Source organism: Mya arenaria, chromosome 11 (genome assembly GCF_026914265.1).
Source record: "Mya arenaria isolate MELC-2E11 chromosome 11, ASM2691426v1".
NCBI classification, from domain to species: Eukaryota; Metazoa; Mollusca; class Bivalvia; order Myida; family Myidae; genus Mya; species Mya arenaria.
Genome location: NC_069132.1, coordinates 5,449,130 through 5,469,803, shown reverse-complemented (window position 1 = coordinate 5,469,803; position 20,674 = coordinate 5,449,130). Strand labels below are relative to the sequence as shown.

General features: G+C 34.5%; 1 protein-coding gene across 2 annotated transcripts in view; it reads right to left on the bottom strand.

Annotated features, from left to right (window-relative positions):
• LOC128209347 (cysteine sulfinic acid decarboxylase-like) overlaps positions 1–20,156 on the bottom strand; it is a 32,008-nt gene extending 11,852 nt beyond the window's left edge. Inside the window, exon 1 of one of the 2 annotated variants that reach the window (XM_052913351.1) lies at positions 20,021–20,156. The gene's annotated coding sequence lies outside the window, so the exon portion shown is untranslated. Of the gene's footprint in view, positions 1–1,581; positions 1,671–20,020 lie in introns of those variants that run through there. The other variant, XM_052913352.1, reaches the window with a different exon arrangement.
• Positions 20,157–20,674: the final 518 nt, after the last annotated feature.

Here is a 20,674-nt window from a genome sequence, read left to right as displayed (position 1 = left end):
AGTTAATATATAGTTGTGGTAGTTATATATAGTTGTGGTAGTTAATATATAGTTGTGGTAGTTAATATATAGTTGTGGTAGTTATATATAGTTGTGGTAGTTAATATATAGTTGTAGTAGTTAATATATAGTTGTAGTAGTTAATATATAGTTGTGGTAGTTAATATATAGTTGAGGTAGTTAATATATAGTTGTGGTAGTTAATATATAGTTGAGGTAGTTAATATATAGTTGTAGTAGTTAATATATAGTTGTGGTAGTTAATATATAGTTGTGGTAGTTATATATAGTTGAGGTAGTTAATATATAGTTGTGGTAGTTAATATATAGTTGTGGTAGTTATATATAGTTGTGGTAGTTATATATAGTTGAGGTAGTTAATATATAGTTGTGGTAGTTAATATATAGTTGTGGTAGTTAATATATAGTTGTGGTAGTTATATATAGTTGTGGTAGTTATATATAGTTGTAGTAGTTAATATATAGTTGTCGTAGTTAATATATAGTTGTGGTAGTTAATATATAGTTGTGGTAGTTAATATATAGTTGTAGTAGTTATATATAGTTGTAGTAGTTAATATATAGTTGTAGTAGTTAATATATAGTTGTGGTAGTTAATATATAGTTGTGGTAGTTAATATATGGTTGTAGTAGTTAATATATAGTTGTAGTAGTTAATATATAGTTGTCGTAGTTAATATATAGTTGAGGTAGTTAATATATAGTTGTAGTAGTTAATATATAGTTATGGTAGTTAATATATAGTTGTAGTAGTTAATATATAGTTGTGGTAGTTAATATATAGTTGTCGTAGTTAATATATAGTTGTCGTAGTTAATATATAGTTGTAGTAGTTAATATATAGTTGTAGTAGTTAATATATAGTTGTAGTAGTTAATATATAGTTGTAGTAGTTAATATATAGTTGTCGTAGTTAATATATAGTTGTGGTAGTTAATATATAGTTGTAGTAGTTAATATATAGTTGTAGTAGTTAATATATAGTTGTAGTAGTTAATATATAGTTGTAGTAGTTAATATATAGTTGTGGTAGTTAATATATAGTTGTCGTAGTTAATATATAGTTGTCGTAGTTAATATATAGTTGTAGTAGTTAATATATAGTTGTGGTAGTTAAGATATAGTTGTCAGGCGCGTACCCAGGCATACGCCAGTACGCCAATGCGTACACTTCGTCAGAAAAAAGCGAAAAAATAAAAGTTCCAAAAATGCAATAAAAAGTAAAGGCTGGGGGGGGGGGTATAAGAAATAATTACGTCAGAATTTTATCGTTTGTTGGTTTTTATAGTGTAATACCTAAATTCCGCAAAAAAGGTGATCACGATGTAGATCTCAACTTAATTTATACACGCGTTATTTTCCCATAACCTGCCAAATCGGTGTGGATCCTGTTGACCTCCTGGTAAATGATCCGAATGATGTTTACAAGGCGGGACTTTTAAAAATGACTGAACAGAAAGTTCTTTATTACCGTGGATCTAGCTCTTAAATGCGGGGTTTATGGTCTTTATTTCACAAAAATTCTCCAAATATTAAGAAAGTTATCTTTAAAAACCTTACCTGAATCGAGACTTGTTGACATTTGTTGCCGTGCACTTTACCGAATAAGTCACGTGGGTTCTCCACCGTGAGAAGAGTAAGAAATAATTGATCCGATTACGATAGTTGTATACCTGAGTGATAAATTTCATGTAAACGCCACAGCAAAGCACATTAACAGGTGCGTTTAATTATCATGTTTACAAATCGTCAGGTGTGCATGAATACAAGTTAGATGATATTCTGATTGTTATCATCATTTTAGTGCCGTGAAAGAACAGATATTTTCCCATACATTTTAAAAGCAAAATAATTAAGTATAGATCTATTTGTGTTAAGTTACAATATTTTATAACTTATCTAGATGCTGTTAAGCATAGCATGGAGACAGTTTCAGACTCCGCATGTGATTAAATATACCGGTGAGGTGCGCGGCTGTCAGACTTTTCAACCCCAAGACTTTTCAACCCCTTTGTCATTTGTGAAATCAAAGACTTTTCATCCCCTTTGTCATTTCAACCCCTAAAAGTGCTAAGCCTTTTCAACCCCACCATAAACAAAAACTTTTCAACCCCTAATAAACGAAGACTTTTCAACCCCTTAATTTCTCACCTTTTTAAGAAAATAACTACAACAGTAAACAATTTATTATGAAATTTCTTTTAAAAATCAAGAATATATTAAGACTAAAAATATAACAAACAAAAAATATGTAATACATATAAAATATACATACTTAAAACACATTATAATACAATAATTCATTAAATATTTACATTTAAATAAGTAAAAAAAAATGCTCGACTGTCCATTTAGCTATTTAGTCATTTAACCATAAATCTTCCTTATCTCCCTGAGGAAATCCTCACACAATATATTATGTGCATGGTACTGCTCCATCAATTAATTGAAACAGCGTTTGTTTGTTTTTCTTTTAGTTTTTTTAAACACTTTTTAAAGCATTTTGTCATCAATTAAAAAGACAATAAAATGAGTTGAACTTTAAATAAAATTCTTCATAATATTTCAAAATATCATGATTTAGCAGACAATGTTTAAGAAATACAAAAGTATACATTGAGTTCAAAGATGTTATAAATGTATTATAGATTGAGTTCCAAATGCTTTCAAATTACATAAATGTAACATAAGATTTTATTAACGTTTTTTATTTCTCAGTTTAAAAAAAATAAGGACATTCTATTATAAAGTGGTATATATGTAAAATAAATGCTATAAGCATTGTATTTTCTTTTCATATATGCAATTAAAGAATGGAATGAAGGTCGCACATTCATTAATGGGCAACACGTGTGACATTGTCATAAATTCCTAAGCGATTAAGGGGCTTCATAACACCTTTAATTGAGGTTATAGTAACTTGAAAGTGGCAGTTAACTAAGGTTCTAATATCATGGCCATCATTCCAAACTATGGCCAGCTTGAAAAATTTTGTGTATAATTTTCAGGATTTAAAATCAAACAAAAAATATATATTATTTATTTATACCCGCAAACTCTGAATTTTTAGATAATACATTATCAAGAATTAAAATCAAACTGTACTGAAATAGCAATATGGTACTACAAAAAAACTTTCCACTGTTGACCTTTTTTAAAAGCAATGAAAGTTTTATAAATGTTCAAGTTCAGGTTTTTATTGGCATTCTACAGGCACAAAAAGTAGAATGTTCTTTTATTAGTTATTAGTTGTAGTTATTCTTTGCATTCATTTCCTTTTGCAATTATTCAAATTTGTTATTTAAAGAACACAATTATGGTAATAACATTGTACATAATATATGTGAATTCGCTGTGATATGTAATATCCTTCAGAATAATACAACAATTGCATGTTCGGAGTAACCAGGCACCAAAATCTTACTTTACCGTACCATTGTTAATGTTCGGAATATTATTTTGAAAAAAAACTAACCATCAAGTGCTTAGTAAATCAAGGCAAAGCCTTTGTAAATTTCATCCAATACTTTGGAGAAAAGTGTAACAAATAAGCCAAACAAATCTCTAATTGTATTTCAATAACAATTGGTTAAGTTTCTTGCAAAAACAATGAAAAGACAACACCTGGCTGACAAAAATAATAGGGGTTGAAAAGTCTTTGATATAGGGGTTGAAAAGCCTTCAATATGGCTATCAAAATATTTCAACTAGGAGTTGAAAAGTCTTTGATTTAAGGGTTGAAAAGTCCAAACAGGTAGGGATTGAAAAGTCTTTAAAATAGGGGTTGAACAGTCTTCGTTTTGAGAAGGGGTTGAAAAATCCTGCTCCCAGGTGCGCCAGCCTTTCTGGTCAACGCAATATCTCAATTATTCAGCGGATTGGATGTTAAATAGAGACCCCACCCATCACCCCAGATCTTTTTGTTTATTTAAATCAAATACAAGTGTTGATTTTTGGAAAAAATAATAAAAAAATATCGGGACTAACAATGTTACTTAAGATAAATATTCATCTATTTGTATGCTTTTATACGTGCCAAAACGCCCCTAGATAGCACCAAATGCGATGTTGGATTTCAAAATTTTCCGGGGGGGGGGGGCATGCCCCCGGACCCCCCTAGACTGTGCGTATCCTAGATTTTGACCTAGGTACGCCCCTGGTTGTAGTAGTAAATATATAGTTGTCGTAGTTAATATATAGTTGTGGTAGTTAAGATATAGTTGTGGTAGTTAATATATAGTTGTAGTAGTTAATATATAGTTGTCGTAGTTAATATATAGTTGTCGTAGTTAATATATAGTTGTCGTAGTTAATATATAGTTGTAGTAGTTATGTATAGTTGTGATAGTTAAGATATAGTTGTAGTAGTTAATTTATAGTTGTCGTAGTTAATATATAGTTGTCGTAGTTATGTATAGTTGTGATAGTTAAGATATAGTTGTAGTAGTTAATTTATAGTTGTCGTAGTTAATATATAGTTGTCGTAGTTATGTATAGTTGTGATAGTTAAGATATAGTTGTAGTAGTTAATATATAGTTGTCGTAGTTAATATATAGTTGTCGTAGTTAATATATAGTTGTAGTAGTTAAGATATAGTTGTGATAGTTAATATATAGTTGTGGTAGTTAAGATATAGTTGTGATAGTTAAGATATAGTTGTAGTAGTTAATTTATAGTTGTCGTAGTTAATATATAGTTGTCGTAGTTATGTATAGTTGTGATAGTTAAGATATAGTTGTAGTAGTTAATATATAGTTGTCGTAGTTAATATATAGTTGTCGTAGTTAATATATAGTTGTAGTAGTTAATATATAGTTGTGGTAGTTAATATATAGTTGTGGTAGTTAAGATATAGTTGTGATAGTTAAGATATAGTTGTCGTAGTTAATATATAGTTGTCGTAGTTAATATATAGTTGTAGTAGTTATGTATAGTTGTGATAGTTAAGATATAGTTGTAGTAGTTAATATATAGTTGTAGTAGTTAATATATAGTTGTGGTAGTTAAGGTAGTCAAGATCCAGTTAGGGTTCAGATCTAGCTGTGGTAGTAATGGTAGTTCATTATTTCTTGTGATAGTTAAGATATAGTTGTGGTGGTTAAGGTAGTCAAGATACAGTTAGGGTTCAAATCTAGCTGTGGTAGTAATGGTTGTCAAGCTCTAGTGTGGTAATTAAGATATAGTAGTAGTAGTAGTAGTAGTAGTAGTAGTAGTAGTAGTAGTAGTAGTAGTAGTAGTAGTAGTAGTAGTAGTAGTAGTAGTAGTAGTAGTAGTAGTAGTAGTAAAGGTAGTCAAGATCTAGTGGTAGTAGTAGTAGTAGTAGTAGTAGTAGTAGTAGTAGTAGTAGTAGTAGTAGTAGTAGTAGTAGTAGTAGTAGTAGTAGTAGTAGTAGTAGTAGTAGTAGTAGCAGTAGTAGTAGTAGTAAAGGTAGTCAAGATCTAGTGAGGGGTTCAGATCTAGCTGTGGTAGTAATGGTTGTCAAGATCCAGGGTAGTAAATAAGATATAGGTGCGGTAGTTAAGGAAGTCTAGATACAGTATGAGAGTTAAGATCTAGCTGTGGTAGAAATGGTTGTCAAGATCCAGGGTGATAGCTAAGATATAGTTGTAGTAGTTAAGGAAGTCAAGATACATTATGAGAGTTAAGATCTAGCTGTGGTAGTAATGGTTGTCCAGATCCAGGGTTATAGTTAAGATATAGTTGTTGTAGTTAAGGAAGTCAAGATACATTATGAGAGTTAAGATCTAGCTGTGGTAGTAATGGTTGTCAAGATCCAGGGTGATAGCTAAGATATAGTTGTAGTAGTTAAGGAAGTCAAGATGCAGTATGTGAGTTAAGATCCAGTTGTGGTAGTAATGGTTGTCAAGATCCAGGGTGATAGCTAAGATATAGTTGTAGTAGTTAAGGTAGTCAAGATGCAGTATGAGAGTTAAGATCCAGTTGTGGTAGTAATGGTTGTCAAGATCCAGGGTAATAGTTAAGATATAGTTGTATTAGTAAAGGTAGTCAAGATCCAGTTAAGGGTTCAGAGCTAGCTGTGGAAGTAATGTTTGTAAAGCTCCATTGTGGTAGTTAAGATATAGTTGTTGTAGTTAAGGTAGTCAAGATACATTTGGGGTTAAGATCTTACCGTGGCAGTTATGGTTGTCAAGATCCAGGGTGATAGTTAATATACAGTTGTAGTAGTTAAGGTTGTCAAGATCCATTGTGAGGTTAAGATCTAACCGTTGTAGTAATGATTGTCAAGATTCAGTGTGATAATTATAATATAGATGTGGAAGTTAAGCTCCAGTATGGTAGTTAAGATCGAGTGTGGTAGTTAAGGTAGTCAAAATCCAGTTTGGTAGTTAAGGTCTAGTTGTGGTAGTTAAGGTAGTAAGGATCCATTGTGGTAGTCAATATCCATTGTGGTAGTTAAGATCTAGTGTGGAAGTTAAGATCCATTGTGGTAGTTAAGATCCCGTGTAGTAGTTAAGATCCCGTGTGGTAGTTAAGATCGAGTGTGGTAGTTAAGGTAGTCAAAATCCAGTTTGGTAGTTAAGGTCTAGTTGTGGTAGTTAAGGTAGTAAGGATCCATTGTGGTTGTCAATATCCATTGTGGTAGTTTAGATCTAGTGTGGAAGTTAAGATCCATTGTGGTAGTTAAGATCCCGTGTAGTAGTTAAGATCCCGTGTGGTAGTTAAGATCCAGTGTGGTAGTTAAGATCCAGTGCGGTAGTTAAGATCCAGTGTGGTAAATGCGCTAGTCAGTTTCAAGTATCGAAGTTTGCATCCATTGTGGTAGTCAAAATGCAGTTTGGTAGTTAAGGTCAAGTTGTGGTAGTTAAGGTTGTCAAGATCCAGTGTGGTAGTAAAAATCCAGTGTGGTAGTTTAGATCTAGTGTGGTAGTTTAAATCTAGTTTGGTAGTTAAGATATAGTGTTGTAGTTAAGATCGAGTGTGTTTGTATAAGATCAAGTGTGGTAGTTAAGATCCGTTGTGGTAGTTAAGATCCAGTGTGGTAGTTAAGATCCAGTGTGGTAGTTAAGATTCAGGGTGGTAGTTAAGATTCAGGGTGGTTGTTAAGATCCATTGAGGTAGTTAAGATCCAGTATGATAGTTAAGATCCAGTGTGATAGTTAAGGTAGTCAGGATCCAGTGTGGTAGTAAAGATCCAGTGTGGTAATTAAGATCCGTTGTGGTAGTTAAGATTCAGTGTGGTAGTTAAGATCCGTTGTGGTAGTTAAGATCCAGTGTGGTAGTTAAGATCCGTTGTGGTAGTTAAGATCCAGTGTGGTAGTTAAGATCCAGCGTGGTAGTTAAGATCCGTTGTGGTAGTTAAGATCCAGTGTGGTAGTTAAGATCCAGTGTGGTAGTTAAGATTCAGGGTGGTAGTTAAGATTCAGTGTGATAGTTAAGGTAGTCAGGATCCAGTGTGGTAGTAAAGATCCAGTGTGGTAGTTAAGATCCATTGAGGTAGTTAAGATCCAGTGTGATAGTTAAGGTAGTCAGGATCCAGTGTGGTAGTTAAGATCCAGGGTGGTAGTTAAGATCCATTGAGGTAGTTAAGATCCAGTATGGTAGTTAAGATCCAGTGTGATAGTTAAGGTAGTCAGGATCCAGTGTGGTAGTAAAGATCCAGTGTGGTAGTTAAGATCCAGTGTGGCAGTTAAGATTCAGTGTGGTAGTTAATATTCAGTGTGGTAGTTAAGATCCATTGTGGCAGTTAAGATCCAGTGTGGTAGTAAAGATTCAGTGTGATAGTTAAGGTAGTCAGGATCCAGTGTGGTAGTTAAGATCCAGTGTGGTAGTTAAGATCCAGTGTGGTAGTTAAGATCCAAAGTGGTAGTTAAGATCTAGTGTTGCAGTTAAAGATCCAGTGTGGTAGTAAAGATCCAGTGTGATAGTTAAGGTAGTCAGGATCCAGTGTGGTAATCAGGATCCAGTGTGGTAGTTAAGATCCAAAGTGGTAGTTAAGATCCAGTGTTGCAGTTAAAGATCCAGTGTGGTAGGTAAGATCCAGTGCGGTAGTTAAGATCCAGTGTGGTAGCTAAGATAGTCAAGATCCAGTGTGGTAGTTAAGGTTATCAAGATCCAATGTGGTAGTTAGGATCCAGAATAGTTTGGTAAATGAGTTAATCAATATCAAGAATCGAAGTTTGTATACATTGTGGAAGTCAAAATCCAGTTTGGTAGTTAAGGTCTAGTTGTGTTAGTTAAGGTTGTCAGGATCCAGTGTGGTAGTAAAGATCCAGTGTGGTTGTTTAGTTCTAGTTTGGTAGTTTAAATCTAGTTTGGTAGTTTAGATCCAGTGTGGTAGTTAAGATATAGTGTGGTAGTTAAGATATAGTGTGGTAGTTAAGATATAGTGTGATTGTTAAGATCCAGTGTGGAAGTTAAGATCCAGTTTGGTAGTTAAGATATAGTGTGGTAGTTAATATCCAGAGTGGTAGTTACGATCCAGTGTGGTAGTGAAGAGCCAGTGTGGTAGTTAAGATCCAGTATGGTAGTTAAAATCTAGTGCTGTAGTTGAGATCTAGTGTGGTAGTTAAGGTCCACTGTGGTAGTTAAGATCCCGTGTGGTAGTTAAGATCCAGTGTGGTAGTTAAGATCCAGTGTGGTAGTTAAAATCCATTGTGGTAAATGAGCTAGTCAGTTTCAAGTATCGAAGTTTGCATCCATTGTGGTAGTCAAAATCCAGTTTGGTAGTTAAGGTTAAATCCAGTGTTGTAGTTTAGATCTAGTGTGGTAGTTTAGATCTAGTTTGGTAGTTAAGATGTAGTTTGGTAGTTAAGATCGAGTGTGTTTGTATAAGATCAAGGGTGGTAGTTAAGATCCGTTGTGGTAGTTAAACTCCAGTGTGGTAATTAAGATATAGTAGTAGTAGAAGTAAAGGAAGTCAAGATCCAGTGAGGGGTTCAGATCTAGCTGTGTTAGTAATAGTTGTCAAGATCCAGGGTGATAAATAAGATATAGGTGTGGTAGTTAAGGTAGTCAAGATACAGTATGAGACTTAAGATCTAGTTGTGGAAGTAATGGTTGTCAAGATCCAGGGTAATAGTTAAGATATAGTTGTAGTAGTTAAGGAAGTCAAGATAAAGTATGAGAGTTAAGATCCAGTGTGGTAGTAATGGTTGTCAAGATCCAGGGTGATAATTAATGTTTAGTTGTAGTAGTGAAGGTAGTCAAGATACAGTATAAGAGTTGAAATCTTGCTGTGGTAGAAATTGTTGTCAAGATCCAGGGTGAGAGTTAATATATAGTTGTAGTAGTCAAGGTAGTCAAGATCCATTATGAGAGTTAGATCTTGCTGTGGTAGTAATGGTTGTCAAGATCCAGGGTGATAATTAATGTTTAGTTGTAGTAGTGAAGGTAGTCAAGATACAGTATAAGAGTTGAGATCTTGCTGTGGTAGAAATGGTTGTCAAGATCCAGGGTGAGAGCTAATATATAGTTGTAGTAGTCAAGGTAGTCAAGATCCATTATGAGAGTTAAGATCTTGCTGTGGTAGTAATGGTTGTCAAGATCCAGGGTGATAGTTAAGATATAGTTGTAGTAGTCAAGGTAGTCAAGATACATTATGAGAGTTAAGATCTAGCTGTGGTAGTAATGGTTGTCAAGATCCAGGGTAATAGTTAAGATACAGTTGTAGTAGTTAAGGAAGTCAAGATACAGTATGTGAGTTAAGATCCAGCTGTGGTAGTAATGGTTGTCAAGATCCAGGGTGATAGCTAAGATATAGTTGTATTAGTAAAGGTAGTCAAGATCCAGTGAGGTGTTCAGATTAAGTCGTGGTAGTAATGGTTGTCAAGATCCAGGGTAATAGATAAGATATAGTTGTAGTAGTTAAGGAAGTCAGGATCCAGTTAGGGCTCCAAGCTCCAGTGTGGTAGTTAAGATATAGTTGTAGTAGTTAAGGTAGTCAAGATACATTGTGGTGTTAAGATCTAACCGTGGCAGTAATGGTTGTCAAGATCCAGGGTGATAGTTAATATACAGTTGTAGTAGTTAAGGTTGTCAAGATCCATTGTGGGGTTAAGATCTAACCGTGGTAGAACTGATTGTCAAGATTCAGTGTGATAATTATAATATAGTTGTGGAAGTTAAGCTCCAGTATGGTAGTTAAGATCGAGTGTGGTAGTTAAGGTAGTCAAAATCCAGTTTGGTAGTTAAGGTCTAGTTGTGGTAGTTAAGGTAGTAAGGATCCATTGTGGTAGTCAATATCCATTGTGGTAGTTTAGATCTAGTGTGGTAGTTAAGATTCAGTGTGGTAGTCAGGATCCAATGTTGTAGTTAAGATCCAGTTTGGTAGTCAGGATCCAGTGTGGTAGTTAAGGTAATCAGGATCCAGTGTGGTAGTTAAGATCCAGTGTGGAAGTTAAGATCCAGTGTTGTAGTTAAGATCTAGTGTGGTAGTTAGGATCCAGTGTGGTAGTTAAGATCCAGTGTGGTAGTTAAGATATAGTCTGGTAGTTAAGATCCAGTGTGGTAGTCAAGATTCAGTGTGGTAGTTATAAGATCCAGTGTGATAGTTAAGGTAGTCAAGATCCAGTGCAGTAGTCAAGATCCGGTGTGATAGTTAAGATCCAGTGTGGTAGTTAAGATCCAGTGTGGTAGTTAAGTATAGTGGTAGTATAAGTGGTAGTGCGGTATTCAAGATTCAGTGTGGTAGTCAGGATCCAGTTTGGTAGTTAAGATCCAGTTTGGTAGTCAAGATCCATTGTGGTAGTCAAGATCCAGTGTGGTTATTAAGATTAGCAAATTTTCACGTAATAGTGAAACAAATGTTAATAACTGCATTTATTTAATGTAATTATGTTTAGCCTTAAAGAAAAACCAGTTGTTTAGGTAAATATCATGTGATGGACAGTGATAACGAGATATCGTTTGAAGGCAAACGGTCCAAATCAACGATGTGCAATTAATAATATAACCAAATACAGCAGTAAAATGCCTTCTATCGTGTAATACTGATTCATTTACATGTGCATTAGAGTATTTAAAAGGTACAAACGATTCTGAACTTTATTAGTGTTCCACCAAAGAACGTTATAAAGACTACTTTCTCTAAATACACAATATAACAGATGAATGCCTTCTATCAAGGCATATCTATGTATATGTCCGTTAGTGTTGATTAATTCCTTCAAGCCAGACTAACACTGCCACCTTATGGTCTGAATGATAACCAGTTGTGTTCACGTGTTGTGCGGATAAATAACAACGATATTTAAAAATACGCGCGCTATTTATTGCACGTTAAGTCACATGTGGTAAACGCGTGATAATATTTATGCGGCCTTACAACAATTACACAAGAACAACAACAAAACAACAAGAAAAACAATAATTACAGCAACAACAACCTTTAAATAGCACCCTCTAGGATGAAACTAGCACAGCTCGTTACTCAGAGCGCAGTAACGTAAATAGCAGTGAACACAATCATAACAAGAAAAAAGTTGATGCATAGCATCAAATCGGCGCAATGAAATTAGAAGAAAAACGTGCATGCAGATAACCAAAAATAGTTATCATTTCAATGGTCATATTTTGTTTTATGTTGGGTGTACATATGCTCGAAGGACATAATGGTTAAAAATATTGTTACATTAGTTTAAGCCCGGAATTATAGATATTCTGGGGGGGGTTTACCCAAGCTAATCCTCCGGTTTAAACTAAATTATAACAAAAGATATACACTCATATGAGTATATAGAACGGGGATAAAAATACTATACATCAAAGGGGAATTATCTGGAGTTCATTCTTTCGAATGGCATTTTCAAAACAAACTATTAAGCTCAAGGTTAATTTTTCAAAACTCGGCATTTTTGTTATCACTAAGGGAGATTACTGCGATTTAAAAACATAAAGGATATTTTAATAGTACCGTGTAACCTTCATCGATTTGATATCAATCGGAACACCTCGGCCTGTATCTATCTCGGAGATGGCCGAGTTGTTATGATTGAGTTGGTATTTAAAATCAAAATTTTCATAATGATAAGCAGGGCTATTATAATTTAAGGTTTCGTTATCAATTAAAGTGTTAAGTTTTATAAAACAAACTAAACTTCATATTTTATCATGCAACGTGGAAACTATTGGAAGCATTGTTCTGCAATTTATGAACTAGTCCCTAAGTTGGAATATTTCTAAAGTAATATCAAATATAGTCGTCGCCCTTCTGGGTGCCGACTAATAAAAATCTGACAAAGGACATCTGCACTTCCTTCTGTATTCGCGAAAGATATCGGTATATATTAAATACAGTATGCATATCATACAGCATGCACGAAATGCAATCTTATTTCAAATGGTGAGAACAAAAGATCGTTTGTCAGGTTTGATATCCATTACATTACATGGATGCATAAGTAATGGCGTGAATTGAAATGAAAACAAGTTCGGAAAATCCCCACATTCCATTAATCAAATGTTTGGCCATACTGTTTGTTTATATGGTTATCGCCCGCGTGTGCCCTGGAATACCGCATACAACTCACATGAGAGTCATTTTGGTGACCTGTAATGCATATCGCTCATGAGTTGTATGAGGTACTTATGAAATGCAAAAGTCATGCTCCTTTCGGTATTTCTAGAAGTTGAGTTTCTGCTATACTAAACTACCATAATTATATGGCGATGCGATACTGTCTGTTCCTGATGTGATAACATTCGTGTAATAATTTATAAAAGGAGTGAATATTGAAAGATTGATTCATGATGAATCATGATTCATGATGATTCATGATTCATGATGATTCATGATTCATTATGATAATTCATGATGATGATGATGATGATGATGATGATGATGATGATGATGATGATGATGATGATACATGATTCATGATGATGATACATGATTCATGATGATGATGATTCATGATGATGATGATGATGATGATGATGATGATGATGATGATGATGACGACGACGACGACGACGATGACGATAACGATGACGATGACGATGATGATGATGATGATGATGATGATGAGAATGATGAGGATGAGGATAATGAGGATGGTGATGAGGATGATGATGATGATGATGATGATGATTCATGATTCATGATGATGATTCATGGTGATGATTCATGATTCATGATGAGGATGAGGATGATGATGATGATGATGATGATGATGATGATAATAATGATTAATCATGATTCATGATGATGATAAATAGTACACAGTTGCATCTGCAAAGTAAATCTTGTATTGCTGAATTTCTGAATATTTTATATAACAAAGCAAATACCTAACTAATGTTTACGTGTACAAGCGAATGGGCTACGTATTCAAACTAAAATGCACGTTTAAATCACATCTGATTGTATAATTATCATACATTAAACCAAATGTTTCCTAGTACGATTATATTGATCAGTATTTAGAATTGTTCCTCAAACACATCAACAACGTTTCACATGCAAAAAAATTCCATTGTACAGAGCAGTATTTTTATAACCTGCTGTTACTTATCAAATTACTTTCTTACACAACTAGCAGCAATGCACCACACGCGAAAGGACATTAGATCTGTATTCCCTGCGTCTAAATGCCTCTCGTTTGCAGTTTCACGTAGTGAATACAATACCAAAATCTAGTATTTCGGCGAAACTGTATAAATCTAGGTGCAATATACTTTCCAACAATAAATGCAGTTGGTTAATCTTACCTGTGGTGTGGATCAAACTCCGTAGTAGTATATTGAAGTAAAAATAGTTAGGGAATTTCTAGCATGCAGTGTGTGACCTTGGTCTCATGTCAGGCCAGTGCTAGGCCATGCTGTTTCATTTCCTTGGTTATCGCCCGGCTAACGTGTACATTGGTTATGACGTGAAAGAAACACACACCTTTTCTACAAGCAAAACCATGCTTTTGCACATTTTGAACAACGGCATTGATAACTGGCAACGACAGCAACACAATTCATCATTACCAGTTCTGTTGACTTCTTAAATACATTGTGTGTGTGTTTTTGTGTTCTTTCAGATTAAGGATATGCATTTTTATTCGGTTTTAAAATATTAGGATGGTGGTTTTAAATGTTTTCCTTACTTCCCAAATGAAAGAGTACGCTTTTTAATTTAAGTTTCTTAGAAGGATTTGGCTTTTTAATTTGAAATAAACGTGAAATTAAAACAGTGTGGTCCGGTGTTAACCGTCTTCGTGAAATAACAATTCACATGGAAAACAGGTTGCGATCTCGACGATTAACCTGGTCTAAAGGATTTTTTCATTGCATTCACCAAAAGTGCTGTGGAAATAAAGGAAAATAGTAATGGCCTTTTTTAAACTACCATATATATTGAACGGTCAAGCAGCGTAATCTTATGAACGCACGCATGTTCTAGATTATTATCTTAAATAGAACATCTATTTGAAAAGAATGCAATTAGAACATTATATAGTTTATTCACTGAGTATCAGCGAAAGTGTATCTATACTCCTCTGATTAAAGTTTAATGTAATTCAGCACATACAGCATTTTTCTCAACAACATTTACAAACGATTTCAACCATATAAATAAAGAATGAGCTCTTTAACCATGATACCAATGGATCAAAGCGAATAATCGATTACAGCCATGTAGGTGGGGCTATTGTACAGTCCACACTTGATTCAATGCATGAATATTGTAACATGTGGCAAACAAAAAAGTGAATGCTTCTAAAATAAAATATTGGTTTCTTTTCAATAGAAAATGTAAGACCAATGATTTCTGTTCGTATACCAGCAAGAAGGTTACATTTCGGAAAAAAACATAGCATGTACATATTAAATGTACTATTACAACTTACATAAATTTTTAAAATGACGTGACTCGTAGTGTTTCATTACCTGTAACAGTATGAATCGATTATAAGAATAATCGCAGATTTTGATCTTGGTTTGCTAGGCCATACTGTTTAAACTCTATGGTTATCGCTCGCGTGTGTCTTGTAGTACAGCCTACAACACATTCCGCAAAAGCCTAACGAGTGTACAATATGCGTCACGTGCGATCTGTATGCGTCATGTGCGATCTGTATGCGTCACGTGCGATCTATATGTGTTACGTGTGCCTATATGTGTTACGTGCGATATGTATGTGCTACGTGTGAGCTATATGCGACACGTGCGATATATATGCGTCACGTGTGAGCTATATGCGTTTCGGTGTATGCTAAATGCGTCACGTGCGATCTATATGTGTTACGTGTGAGCTATATATGTGATGTGTGAGCTATTTGTGTAATCTGTTAGCTATATGTGTTACGTGTGAGCTATATGTATAGTGTGTGAGTTATAAGTGTTACGTGCGATCTATATATATAGTGTGTGAGCTATAAGAGTGACGTGCGATCTATATGTATAGTGTTTGAGCTATAAGAGTTACGTGCGATCTATATGTATAGTGTGTGAGCTATAAGTGTTACGTGCGATCTATATGTATAGTGTGTGAGCTATAAGTGTTACGTGCGATCTATATATATAGTGTGTGAGCTATAAGAGTGACGTGCGATCTATATGTATAGTGTGTGAGCTATAAGAGTTACGTGCGATCTATATGTATAGTGTGTGAGCTATAAGAGTTACGTGCGATCTATATGTATAGTGTGTGAGCTATAAGAGTTACGTGCGATCTATATGTATAGTGTGTGAGCTATAAGAGTTACGTGCGATCTATATGTATAGTGTGTGAGCTATAAGAGTTACGTGCGATCTATATGTATAGTGTTTGAGCTATAAGAGTTACGTGCGATCTATATGTATAGTGTGTGAGCTATAAGAGTTACGTGCGATCTATATGTATAGTGTGTGAGCTATAAGAGTTACGTGCGATCTATATGTATAGTTTGTGAGCTATAAGAGTTACGTGCGATCTATATGTATAGTGTGTGAGCTATAAGAGTTACGTGCGATCTATATGTATAGTGTGTGAGCTATAAGAGTTACGTGCGATCTATATGGGTTACGTGTGAGCTATATGTGTTACGTGTGAGCTATATGTGTTACGTGTGAGCTATATGTGTTACGTGTGAGCTATATAGGTTACGTGTGAGCTATATGTATAGTGTGTGAGATATAAGAGATACGTGCGATCTATATAGGTTTCGTGTGAGCTATATGTGTAACGTGTGAGCTATATGTGTTAGTGTGAGCTATATGTGTTTCGTGTGAGCTATATGGGTTATGCTTCTTCCGCATAGAGCTATGGTATGTCTTAATGCTAAGTTCGCTATATCCGAGTGAACATTGTCTTAGTTAGGCTACATCTGTTCCTCGGTGCAAAAAAGTAAATACTAAATAATAGAATTGGTCATAGAACGTAAAATATTTACTTGAGGAAAATGGATTTTTCGACGTCTGGGTTAACAACGGTAATAGTGATGGCAAAGTGTTTGTTCCGGTCAACCACCAGCGTTTGGCAGGTAGCTTTCTTCATACGTGGAGCGCTGATATTGTCAACAGTGCGAAATTTATTTATTATTATCTACTTCGCTTAATTGATTTTATATGGCTGAAAAGCTGAATGTTTTATATAAAAAATACAAATAGCAAATACCTTACAAATTACGTGAACAAATTACGTGTGTCATCGCATGGGTTGCGTATTGAAGCTAGGTACCTCACAAAGTCGACTGCCAAGATATGAAAGGTTATGTTTAGAAGGCATTGTACGGGTAATTGAGGATGAACATCATTTTGTTATAATAAGTAGTTGTTCCAATGACCTCCAAGTAATGCTTATTAAAAAGAAGTTTTTTGTTAAGCCAAATACGTTTACGTATAGAGCTTTTAACAATGTTAGAAAAGAGATAAGGAATATATGAATGGCCTTTTTTAAAATCTTGTATTGAAAGTCAAATAAACTATGCCTACCCTTTGGGACAATAAAAATGTTATGTCGATATGAGGATGGTAGATTTCTATTTACGGTTATAAAATGACGCATGCCTGGCGGTCTACAGCCTTAAAAAGCTATAGTGTTGAATGTTATCAGACAAAGAGGGCTACTTCAAGATAAATGAGTAGACAATATTTCGAAAGTCTGGTTAAGAGCTAGAATAAATAGAAATTGAAAGTACTTTGAAATAAAACGCGATTTGAACAGTTTATACAAGTATCTCCCAAGTGCAACTTTATAATATATATTAACAAACATACGGAGGACTCCGAAGTACTTAAAACAAGAGGGCCAAGATGGTCCTATATCGCTCACCTGAGTAAAACTTTGTGCTATAGACTTGTTGATAATTAAAGGGCAATAACAGGGATTTGGCTTCTCTGATGTATTATGCCCATTCACATTATCACCAAATTTTGTGATGATTGGACAAATGCCTAAAAGGTTATTAATAGGACACGATCAATTTTAGATAATTTCTATAATTAAAGCACAATAACTCTCGGATAACTACAGCAATTTTGCTAATTATCAAACTCGTTCATACACAGTTTGACCAAATTTGGTCATGATTGGACAATCTAAAGTAAATGATCGGACTACATACTGGATGGTGCCTGTCTGCTCTTCCATACACGATAGTTGGAACTATTATATGTCCAGGTTTTTTTAAAAACAGGCGTGTAAAACATGAAAAATATGTATTTGTTTAAAAAGATACAAAGGGCGATAACCTTTACAATATTAAGGTTGGTATTTATTATAACTTGTCACAAAAATCACAATTTACTGTGTTCATGAAGTTTGAAGTTGGTACCTTCAATGATTTTAAAACAATAAAATAACAATAAAAAAAAACAGATGACCCATATTCAAACTTGACTTAAAAATTATCAAGACAACCTTTCTGACAAATGTCCGGGATATTTGGGCTGAAAATGTTACCTCTAGAGTGTTAACAAGGTTTTTCTATATTTTGGCTCTGTGACCTAATTTTTTACCCCAGATGACCCATATTCGAACTTGAGCTAGAAATCAAGGATATTTGGGCTGATAATGTTACCCCTAGAGGGTTCACAAGGTTTTTCCATATTTGGGCTCTGTGACCTAGGTTTTTCAAAATTTGGGTTCTGTGACCTAGTTTTTGACCCTAGATGACCCATATTCGAATTTGACCTAGTAATCAACAAAAGAAACCTACCTGACAAATTTCCAGGACATGTGGGCTGAAAATGTTACCTCTAGAATGTAAACAACGCTTTTCCATATTTGGGCTCTGTGACCTAGTTTTTGACCCCAGATGACCAATATTCGAACTTGTGCTAGAAACCATCGAAAGAACCTTTCTGACAAATTTCCAGGATAGTTGCGCTGAAAATGTTACCTCGAAAAAGTAGCCTCTAGATTGTTAACAAGATTTTTCTATTTCCGGGTCACGTTACCTAGTTTTACATCCCATCTGACCCATATCCGAACTCGTCCGAGTTATTACTGGGACAAACACCCTGACATAGTTTCGTGACAATTGAGGAAAAAATGTGATCACTAGAATGTTAACAAACTAAGTGTGGACAGACGACGGTTTAAGTAAAATGCATAAGACATCAATTATTAAACTTGAATATAAAAATCTGCGATCTAATATTTTATCAGCAGTCTTATATAACTGGTTTCCATGGAATTTCGCAAAAATTGGCTCGTTCCAAGACAAAAAATGAAAAAGTTGTCAAAACATTCAATCTGTGTCAGTGCAGCTTTAATGTGCATGGTATTTTTGTCAAATTTCAATTGAGATGAATTAAGCGCCTTGAAACATGAAATATATTCCTTTTTTTAATTCAAACAACGTAGAACTAGTTTTTTGCTTGTGCTGTCAACACTTCAGATTAAAATGAAACAAGATATAGTTCAGAATAATCTAAAATGGTTGATACAATAACAGATAAGGGGGGACAATGATCATAAAAGTGAAAAAAACAAAAACAGAAATGCCGGTGTCTCGAAGGACATGTTTATAGAATAACCCTTCAATTCAGCATCAATTATGTGAATGTACGTCAGTGTCTCAATTTACAGCGAAATGCACAAATAACACCATTGTTAAACAAAATTGTGTAAGGGGGACGGGATCGCGTTTCGGACGTAGGTTAGAGGTGTGTATCAGCAATGGCTTGAGGCTTTGTGGTGGTCGCAGCTATATTTAAAAAAAAAGATGTTTGAATTTTTGTTACCAGGAAATGAATTTTATCCACTATTTTTCATTAATTAAAAACAAAATCATTGAACTTTCTTATTTGAAAAGACATCACCAAGAACTCTCAAGACAGTGTTGATTAGGTAGTCTGGCGTATTTTGACACTAAGACAAACTTATAATTTCGACAGAATTTTCTGAAAAAAATGTGGATGCCTTTTGATCAAAAATCTAAAAATAACTCCTTTTGTAAAATTTGGTCAACTCCTTACTACCCCAAAACATGTCACCAAGAATGTATGTTATTCTCCCCCAAATATCGTTCCTCAAACTAAATAATATATGAAACGTTTTAATTTTACCCTTCCCAATCCAATTTTGCACCACTGTGGAAGGCCCTTAATTAGTTCAATAGGAAACACTACAAAACGTAATGAGAGTATGATGTGGTTTAAAATAATATTCATTACTCGAATGAGGTGATGTTCCCCGCAGTCCACTTTTACCGATCGTGACAAACCGATGAGTTGTTCTATAATAAGCGTGCAACTCACATGCAACAGTACAATGCACATACATATCACATCTGATTGTATAATTATCATACATTGAGCCATTCTGAGTACACGTATATGAAGCAGTATTGTTAATGGTTTCCCGATCGCGGCAGCAGCGTTTTACATGCAAAACATTTCATTTGTATTATATTTTATTTTAACCGACGATTTCAAAATTACTTTTTGTCACGAAATGAATGGAATAAATCTGCAATTCCTGCTTCTCCATGCCTCTCCTTTTAACAGAAGTTCGCAGTTAAACGTAGTAAACACCCCTCAAATTCCAGTATTTTATCGATAATGTACAAATGAAGACAATATACAATATAATTCCAAACAATAAGTAAAGCTGGTCGATCTTACCTGTGATAATGATTGAAATCCGTGGTGGTGTAGCCGAAGGACGAGTAAGATATAAAGAACTGAAACAAGTTAGGAAAATTCCAGCATGCAGTGTGTGACCTTGGTCTCATGTCAGGCCAGTGCTAGGCCATGCTGTTTCATTTCATTGGTTATCGACCGGTCCACTGTCGTGCGTCTTGGTCAAGCAAAACCATGTTTTTTGCGCATTTTGACGAACGGCATTGAAGACTCGCACCGACATCAAAATGATTTAGCTTTACAATTTCTGTTGTTTTCTGTAATATACGTTGTACATGTGTGTTGTGTTCTTTATTATTTAAGGCATGAGCTCGTCCTTGTTTTAACATATGAGGATGTGTTTTTTATCCATTTCGTTCCCAACTCCACCAATAAAACAGTGCGCTTTTTAATTCAGTTTTTTAAAAGGCTTGAGCTTTTTAAATTGAAATAGTTGTAAAATTAAAACAATATGAGCCCTAACCAGTGAATGTCGTTAGGCCAAAACTATTTGTGAACCGCCCTCGTCGTATAATGTCTAATACACGATTTTGGTCACTAATCTTGTCTAAAAGATTATATGTGACCAAGTCTGCGAAAATGGGTCCTAATGAGGAAAAATGACATTTTCAGGTTTTTACATTTTCTGAATGTGCT